General features: G+C 38.8%; 1 protein-coding gene across 1 annotated transcript in view; it reads left to right on the top strand.

The window, feature by feature from the left end:
* Positions 1–875: 875 nt before the first annotated feature.
* LOC124148590 overlaps positions 876–7,657 on the top strand; it is a 55,416-nt gene continuing 48,634 nt past the window's right edge. Inside the window, exon 1 of the mRNA XM_046519753.2 lies at positions 876–993. The gene's annotated coding sequence lies outside the window, so the exon portion shown is untranslated. The remainder of the gene's footprint in view (positions 994–7,657) is intronic.

Raw genomic sequence — 7,657 nt, 5'->3', positions numbered from 1 at the left:
TGTTAAACTGCGGCATGGTAAATCAGTGGGCTAGCACTATAAATCGGCATCAGTAGTACAAGCAGACATACACAGACACACACGTGGATGCACGTCGCTATATATGTGCAATAATCTTGAACGCGACGTTAAACCCCATTTCACCTCACCTCAACTCACATGTAAATCACGACACACACGTGCATGCACGTTGCTATATAAGTGCAATAATCTTGAACGCGACGTTAAACCCCATTTCACCTCACCTCACCTCCCATGTAAATGCTGGAACAACGATCATACCAGTGTTATTCTAACCCGTAAACTAACACCAAAGTAATGCCCCTTATGCAAGACGCGTACGATGAACCCTGACGGTTAAGCGGACTGGATATCACGACTTGAGGCAATGTACACTCTTGACCCTGTGGCCAGGAGAACTGTAATCACTGAGTGAGTGAGTAAATAGTAACCACAAGACCTAGGATATACGCTGACCACAGAAACAGCACACACATACTTAACCTAGATGAAGCGATCTGACGATGGTTGAATTGCTATTTATACATAAGTAAGTTAAAGCAATTATAGCACTCATGTTGTACAGCTGTTAAAACAGTTATCCCGTATTTATTGCAAAATCACATGCCGATTTTTTCTTTGGATGATTGTTGGTTTGAATAAGATACAAGGTAAGTTTTCTGTTGCCAAATACGTTATCGCGTTATAAAAGGAACTGATTGTGTTTCTGGAAGTGGTCAGGCAACAGCCGTACAATTGTATACAGGATTGGAGAGAATGTTGTACGGAGAGTCTATTCTGTCGGCCAGACGTGCTGTACACGCGAGTCAGTAGAAGAGCAGGGGCAAATATTACTATCAGCAGTTGGATGTGATGACATTCTTATATGTGCAGATGTTTGACCCGTGTGAACTCTGCTTACCAGTACAGCTGACGCATGAGATGGGATATATGTGACAACTTGGATATACGTCAATATTCATTCAGTAATTAGTAAGTATTGCATTCATTCATTTTCTGTGTTTGTTTCAATTGCTGATAATTAAGTTAATACACATGTTAATTAAATGGTTCCTTATGATTTTCTTGCCCTGGGAATAGAATGATCGAACCACATATGTTTATGATCCCATATGAATATTTAAAAAAGTATAAGGCGATAAAATTTATTGAAAGGGTTGAAAATAACCTGCTATCAATACAAATGAAAATATGTTTCAGTTAAAATTATCTCGGATCGCAAACCCGTGGTTCCTTTACACAGTATATCGTCACTGTTTCATGTGCAGCAGAATGCGTTATCCATGTGTGAGTGAACGTGTATGCACACAGGCATCACAAACCAACTTAAACATAAACCTGGCAGTGTATTCTCAGGTCATGCACGTACCATTGTCATATTGCCAGGTGCGTTTGGATCATGCATCTAAGACAGCGATAGGGCGTTTGGGACAGGCAGTTTTGAGAAGTAACCAACACTTTCTTATAGCAATATATTAGCGGCAATTTGCCAGCACGTGTACAATCGTTTAACATTCCGCGCTGCTAATCAACAGTGAATGAAATAATATCATTGGTATCACATATGCACAACGCATATGCAAGGGAGGTTACTGTTGAGGGTAGCTCACAAGACATGAATAGATGCAACCTGGTACATGTACTAGTATTTAGAATCTGCATCCTGCAATGTGACCTTAATTAGATCGTCCATGTGAACTAACCGTGTCGTTTTATATCATTTAACTGTAACATTTTGCGTTGTTTTGTTCTTTTGTGTTGATTTAATATTCGGTTTAATTATAATACTAGCAAACAGGATGAGTTAGACATCTAATTACATTATAATAATCAATAAACGTACATTATTAATATGTTCGACATGAGTTTAATGACATGCACAATAAGCCTGAAGCAACTCCAATATTACACCTTTGAGCATTTACAATATTAACTATAATACAGAAAAAGAAACATTATGTGCAAAAAAACAATCTTCATAAACTATTACGAGCTCTTGCACCGCTATATCGAATTTATTCTCTTACACCAATGTGGCACGGGTGGTCCAGTCGTCTAAGGCGCCGCAATTAGCTGTGCAAAGTTGCGTCTTTGGACACGCCAGAAACCTGAAATTGTTGGTTCGAATTCCGGTTCGCCCAGAATATGTTTCTAGGTTTGTCAGCACCATCCCGTTGCCGTGGTTTTCACCGAAGTGGTAAACGTCTGAGACCTGCATCACTTCAGCCATCCCCCCCACATTAAGCTGACAAGCCGTAATATAAGTGGAGTACTGTTAAAAGCGGCGTCAAACTCACTCACTCTTACATCAAAGTTGCTTATCAAATATCCAAAACACGTGCGACTCAGCTGTTGTTCTGCCATTCTAATAAGGCACATGTATACGTTTTGTCAACCCTATATGTAATACATGTACACTGAACATAACTTGTCACTATTATTATTGATTATTGTATTCTGTGACGAGTTGATCCCCAAATTGAAACAATATGTTCACCCAGAAATCTGCACGTAAAAGAATTTAGTGTGAAACCAACAAAGAAAACAACAAATGGTATGCAATCACCAATTGTATTACAAAATTAACTTGGTTTACAAATACAATTACTGCACAGCAATTACAATGGCAGTACACAATAGAGTGGTAGTGCAATATTGAATGGCGGTATAAAATGTGAAAACATTGGAAATGATAATGGCAAAAATGATAATCATCTCGTAGCAAATTTGATCAAGCTTCCGAGATAGCCTTGCCCGGATGTAAGGGGTAATAAGTGATCTTCACACTACAGCTGGTCTTGATGTAATGTCAGATGAAATGTGAGATGACGTGTGATATGAGACAGCCACGCGCCCGCTACACTTATATAGTCTGACAAGCATCCAACACTTTCCACACAGTGATAGACCAGACCTGTGTCACGATAAAAATCGCAGAATATTTCACAAGTTTCTTTCACGTTTGACGTCCATCTTTGCTATTCCGGAAGTTAACTGATAATAAGCATCTAAATGGAATAACTTCCTCGCCATTGATTACATTAAATAGTACAACATCCCTGACAACTGACCATTGTCCAAATACATGTAAGTTTGTTTCACATTGATTGTCGAAAGAAACGATCAAATTTTAAAGTGGGGTATTTGGGTGGTCGCAGCTCATTAAGATGGATGTTATGGATAAAACATAACACTGGGTGACTATACTCCATGTATCAATTAATACTTTATTCAGTACGAGTGAGTGAGTGAGTATGGTTCGTCGCTTTAAGCAATGTTCCAGCAATATCACGGCGGGGGACACCAGAAATGGGCTTCACACATTGTACCCATGTCGGGAATCGAACCCGGGTCTTCGGCGTGACGAGCGAACGCTTTAACCACTGGGCTACCCGATCGCCCCTATTAAGTATGAAGGACACAGATCCACATACAAATAATGATTTATAGAGTGATAGTAGTCCAATTTGTAATTTGTCCAGGTGTATATGAATAGGCCTTGGATTGTTACTCACACTATCGACCACTTGTTTGTCCTGCCAAGTAGGGAATGTTTCACCAGTCGTCATGATATTGCCATTGACGTACATAAAAAGTACTAGCAATGATACAATACCATGTCCATTCATCCATGACACGACGTCATATTGAATCTTTCGTTTTAGGAATGTGATTGTCGATTAATAGGCGATTCGGGAGCATGACGTTGTATGTAACATGCATATCAAATACAACAACTTGTCTCATCAGTTGCCTCCAATAGTGTATTTTCCTTCCATGTAAACCACTGGGACATATTTGTGACAGTGGTCGCGACGGCAGAGTTGTGTCCCTTCGTCACACAAGGTTCCAAGATTAAGTTTCTTGTCATGTGAGCATCTCATCCCGTGCCCTTGTTTTTCACCAAATTCACGGTGGTAAATGCGGCATATCGGGCCTTCTTACTTCTGTGTGGTTTTTAACGCAGCACTCACGATATTCCAGCTATATGAAGGTGGTCTGTAAATAATCGAGTCTGGACCAGACAGTCCAGTGACTGCCATCATGAGCATCGATCTACGCCATTTGGATACGATGACATGCATCAACCAAGGTAGCGAGTCTGACCACCCGATCCCGTTAGTCGCCTCTGACGACAAGCATGGGGTGCTGAAGACCAAGCCATCTTCCAACATAAAACTGTCAAGCTATTAAGTAGTGTGTGTCTGTGAGTTGAGTTTTAAGCCGCTTTTAGCAATCTTTCAGCAATACAACGGCAGATGACACAAGAAATGAGAACACATTGTACCCACATTGGGAATCGAAGCCGAGCCTTTAGCGTGACGAACGAACTTTGAAATCACAAGGCTACCTAAGTCTTCTAATTGAGATAAAGGTGCGTGTCATACAACTCAGAATTATGACATGTTTCAACAGAAATAGCAAATTAATATATAAAAACATGTATTGGATAGCGACGTACTGATATCTACGACCAAAGAAACCTTAGCTGGTATTCCACCGTATGATCTCTCTCATGCTAAGTGCGCTTGTATAATGTTCGTGTTATTTATCTGTATTATGTTCATGTTAATTATTAAACAGTTTAACGTATTGAAAATGGTTTATGATCCTATAAAACATGTTCTGACTTAATCCTGAAAAGAACTTTTTTCAAATTAAATTTTTTTCGAGAGCTGTCTTTCTAGCGGATCAAATTGTTCTTAACATGTTTATGGTGCGATCGACCATGATTTTATTTGCCTTCAGAAAACATATTTCTTTATAATAGCCACCTGTATCATTGCCGTTGGTAATTAATTCTCCTGGGTGATTTTAAATTTATTTTGGAAACAGGCCAATTGTGGACATTTTGTTTTATGTACATATGTTAATAAGCGACTGATACTTTAGGTAATTTAACGGGGTGACATGCATGCTCGTACATTTGTTTCCAAACCTTATTGACAACATTGCCCTATTTTGATATTCGAGGTTGCTTCAGTATGTACTCTTACGATGTGACAAATGGGACAACGGTGTACACAAGGATTGGAGCAAAATGTCGCCCTGATATCAACAGTATCTATTTGCTTATTAATATAATACATAATATAATGTACCTATAAAACGACATGTTGAAACATCTATCATTATCATGTTTGACATTGAGCCCTATACACATACTGCCGATGTCATGTGTAACGTGATCCGATTATCAATTTCTAAATTCTCAGTGTTAATAAATATTAAAATATCATATATGAGGAATGAATATAGATTGCATTATACGGGCCTTTAATTGATTATGCCTTGTGTACGATACGCTGTGATGAATAGTGTCACTTGGCCGTAACAGGAAGTAGAATCCATATTCATAATTCTTGGAGGAGGGCATGAAAAAATAAAACAGTGGTAATTTTCAATTATTGATTTTTTAAACGTTCTACATTACTTAGCGACTATTCGTTTATTAAAGGGAAGGGGGCATGATTTTTTTTATATGTATTGGGGTTTGGGGTGGGGGTGGGGGGACATAAAAAATGTTATATAAAATGGTGGGTGTCGGCAAAACATGACACAGTCCAAAGACCAAATTCGCAGCCTCATCCCCACACACCCCTCCCCTATAGTAAATGACCAGTCCCTAAGTATCACATATCATGTACAGTAAAAATATAAACGTGGAACTGAACAGTTAATTTAATATCCGGCCGATGACACATAATTGTGGGCATATGACACACTGACACATACGTACATACATGTTCATTACTGATTGAAGGATTGCCGTTAGGTATTGTATTGTGTTTCTGTGCATAACGTTACACAAACCAACGATCACTCTACGGATGAATAACAAGCATACGGATAGCGTACAATGACATAACATTTCCCATAACCCATATATAGTTTGGCAATGGAATACAGTAAAAAGACACATTCACAGTGTTGAAGACATATACATGTTTTTGCTGTTTAGCTGCTACACGATTGAGTGAGTTGGATTAACGCCGCTTCTAACAGTATTCTAGTTATATCATCGCTTGTCAACTTGATGTTGGAGGAATGCTCGAAGCGATGCGGGTCTTAGACGTTTATCACTTTGGAGAGCACGGGTATAGGCTGACAAACCCGCTACAGGAGACCCAGCAGCATGCCATCGATTTAGTTGTCATCGTCAAACAATACAACAGTGGATTCCTGCATAAATATCTCTTAAGTCGGATTGCGGTATTACTGCCGTGAGAATAATGGGGGCCAAATGATAATGGGGAAAATAATTTGTCCTTGTTTTCCATTGTTCCAGGAAATTTTTCAAAATAAATTTATTATTCGTTCTTCGCTTTCAGTTTAAAATATATTATAGTGTCCATAACGACAACGGGATTTGAGAACAGTTGTTACCGTCTTCTCCCTATTTACAGTTAAACGTGATATTACGTAAATGACATGAACAATTTACAATTGGAGCTTGACATTAAGATAAACACTGTGCAAAAAATATACACACTGCTGATGTGAAGGGATATATATATATATATATATATATATATATATATATATATTGATATATGTATATATATATATATATATATATATATATTGATATGCATGTAACAATAATAATTAAATACAATTTGTAAACAATATCCTGATGTCATCGATCTACGCCATTTGGATACGATGACAACAGCTAATTATCAGTGAGTGAGTATAGTTTTACGCCGCTTTATTCCAGCACTATCACGACGGGGGACACAAGAAATCGGCTTCACGCTTTCTTTGTTTCCATGCGGGGAATCGAATCCGGGCCTTTCGAGTGGCGAGCGAACGCTTTAACCACTAGAATACTAACATAATACTATATTGACTACCAAATTCTGTTCTAATCAAAAGGTGGATCATTGCGTAAAACAGACAGAAGATAAAAAAATACGTTTGCACAATTTGCTTTAAACGAACGAAATGGACGATTTACATTTAAACATTAATATCAATCCTCGTGTATAACACTACAAGTGAAAGCTCTCTCTGAAATGCGATTAATTACCATACCGTGGGTTTCCGGGATAGTGCCTATGGCAACAAGCCAATCAATAAATGACAGTACCCCTATCAATGTTCTGTCCGAGAATATGCCTCACACATGCCCACTAACGCCATGGAGTTGACCTCTATGAAGACCTTCGCCAGGCGTATTGTCGTTATCGACCATGAACTCTGTAATGATGCATGTGTAATTTCACGCGGCCTTCACCGTCAGTGTCGCAGCATGGATGACAGGATCACCTATCACGTACGAACAGAGAAAACAGCCATTGCATTTTACATGCTGGTATTGTTGTAACGGGCATACATTATGCATGGACGTTAACGGATATGTTTAGGAAACATTACGCTTTTCATTTGATGGACACATCAGCCGTGAGAATCACCGGGACAATGAGGGATTATTTTGCATATCGTGGATTGAATATAATGCAGCCAGAAAGTGGCATCGTGTATTGACTCGTTCACTAATTCGGTGATAAAGGTTCTTTGTCCATCTCGTTATCATGAGATTTGTAAGATACACGAAATTCGTTGTCTGGTAGTCGAACGTCAGCATCAATTCCCGTCTCCGTATGGATAAAGTTTCCGGTTAAGGATAACG

This window comes from Haliotis rufescens, unplaced genomic scaffold (assembly GCF_023055435.1).
Source record: "Haliotis rufescens isolate VD_foot unplaced genomic scaffold, xgHalRufe1.0.p SCAF_9, whole genome shotgun sequence".
Taxonomy (NCBI): domain Eukaryota; kingdom Metazoa; phylum Mollusca; class Gastropoda; order Lepetellida; family Haliotidae; genus Haliotis; species Haliotis rufescens.
Note: the sequence above shows the minus strand (reverse complement) of the source record. Positions and strands in the feature narration are given on the sequence as shown.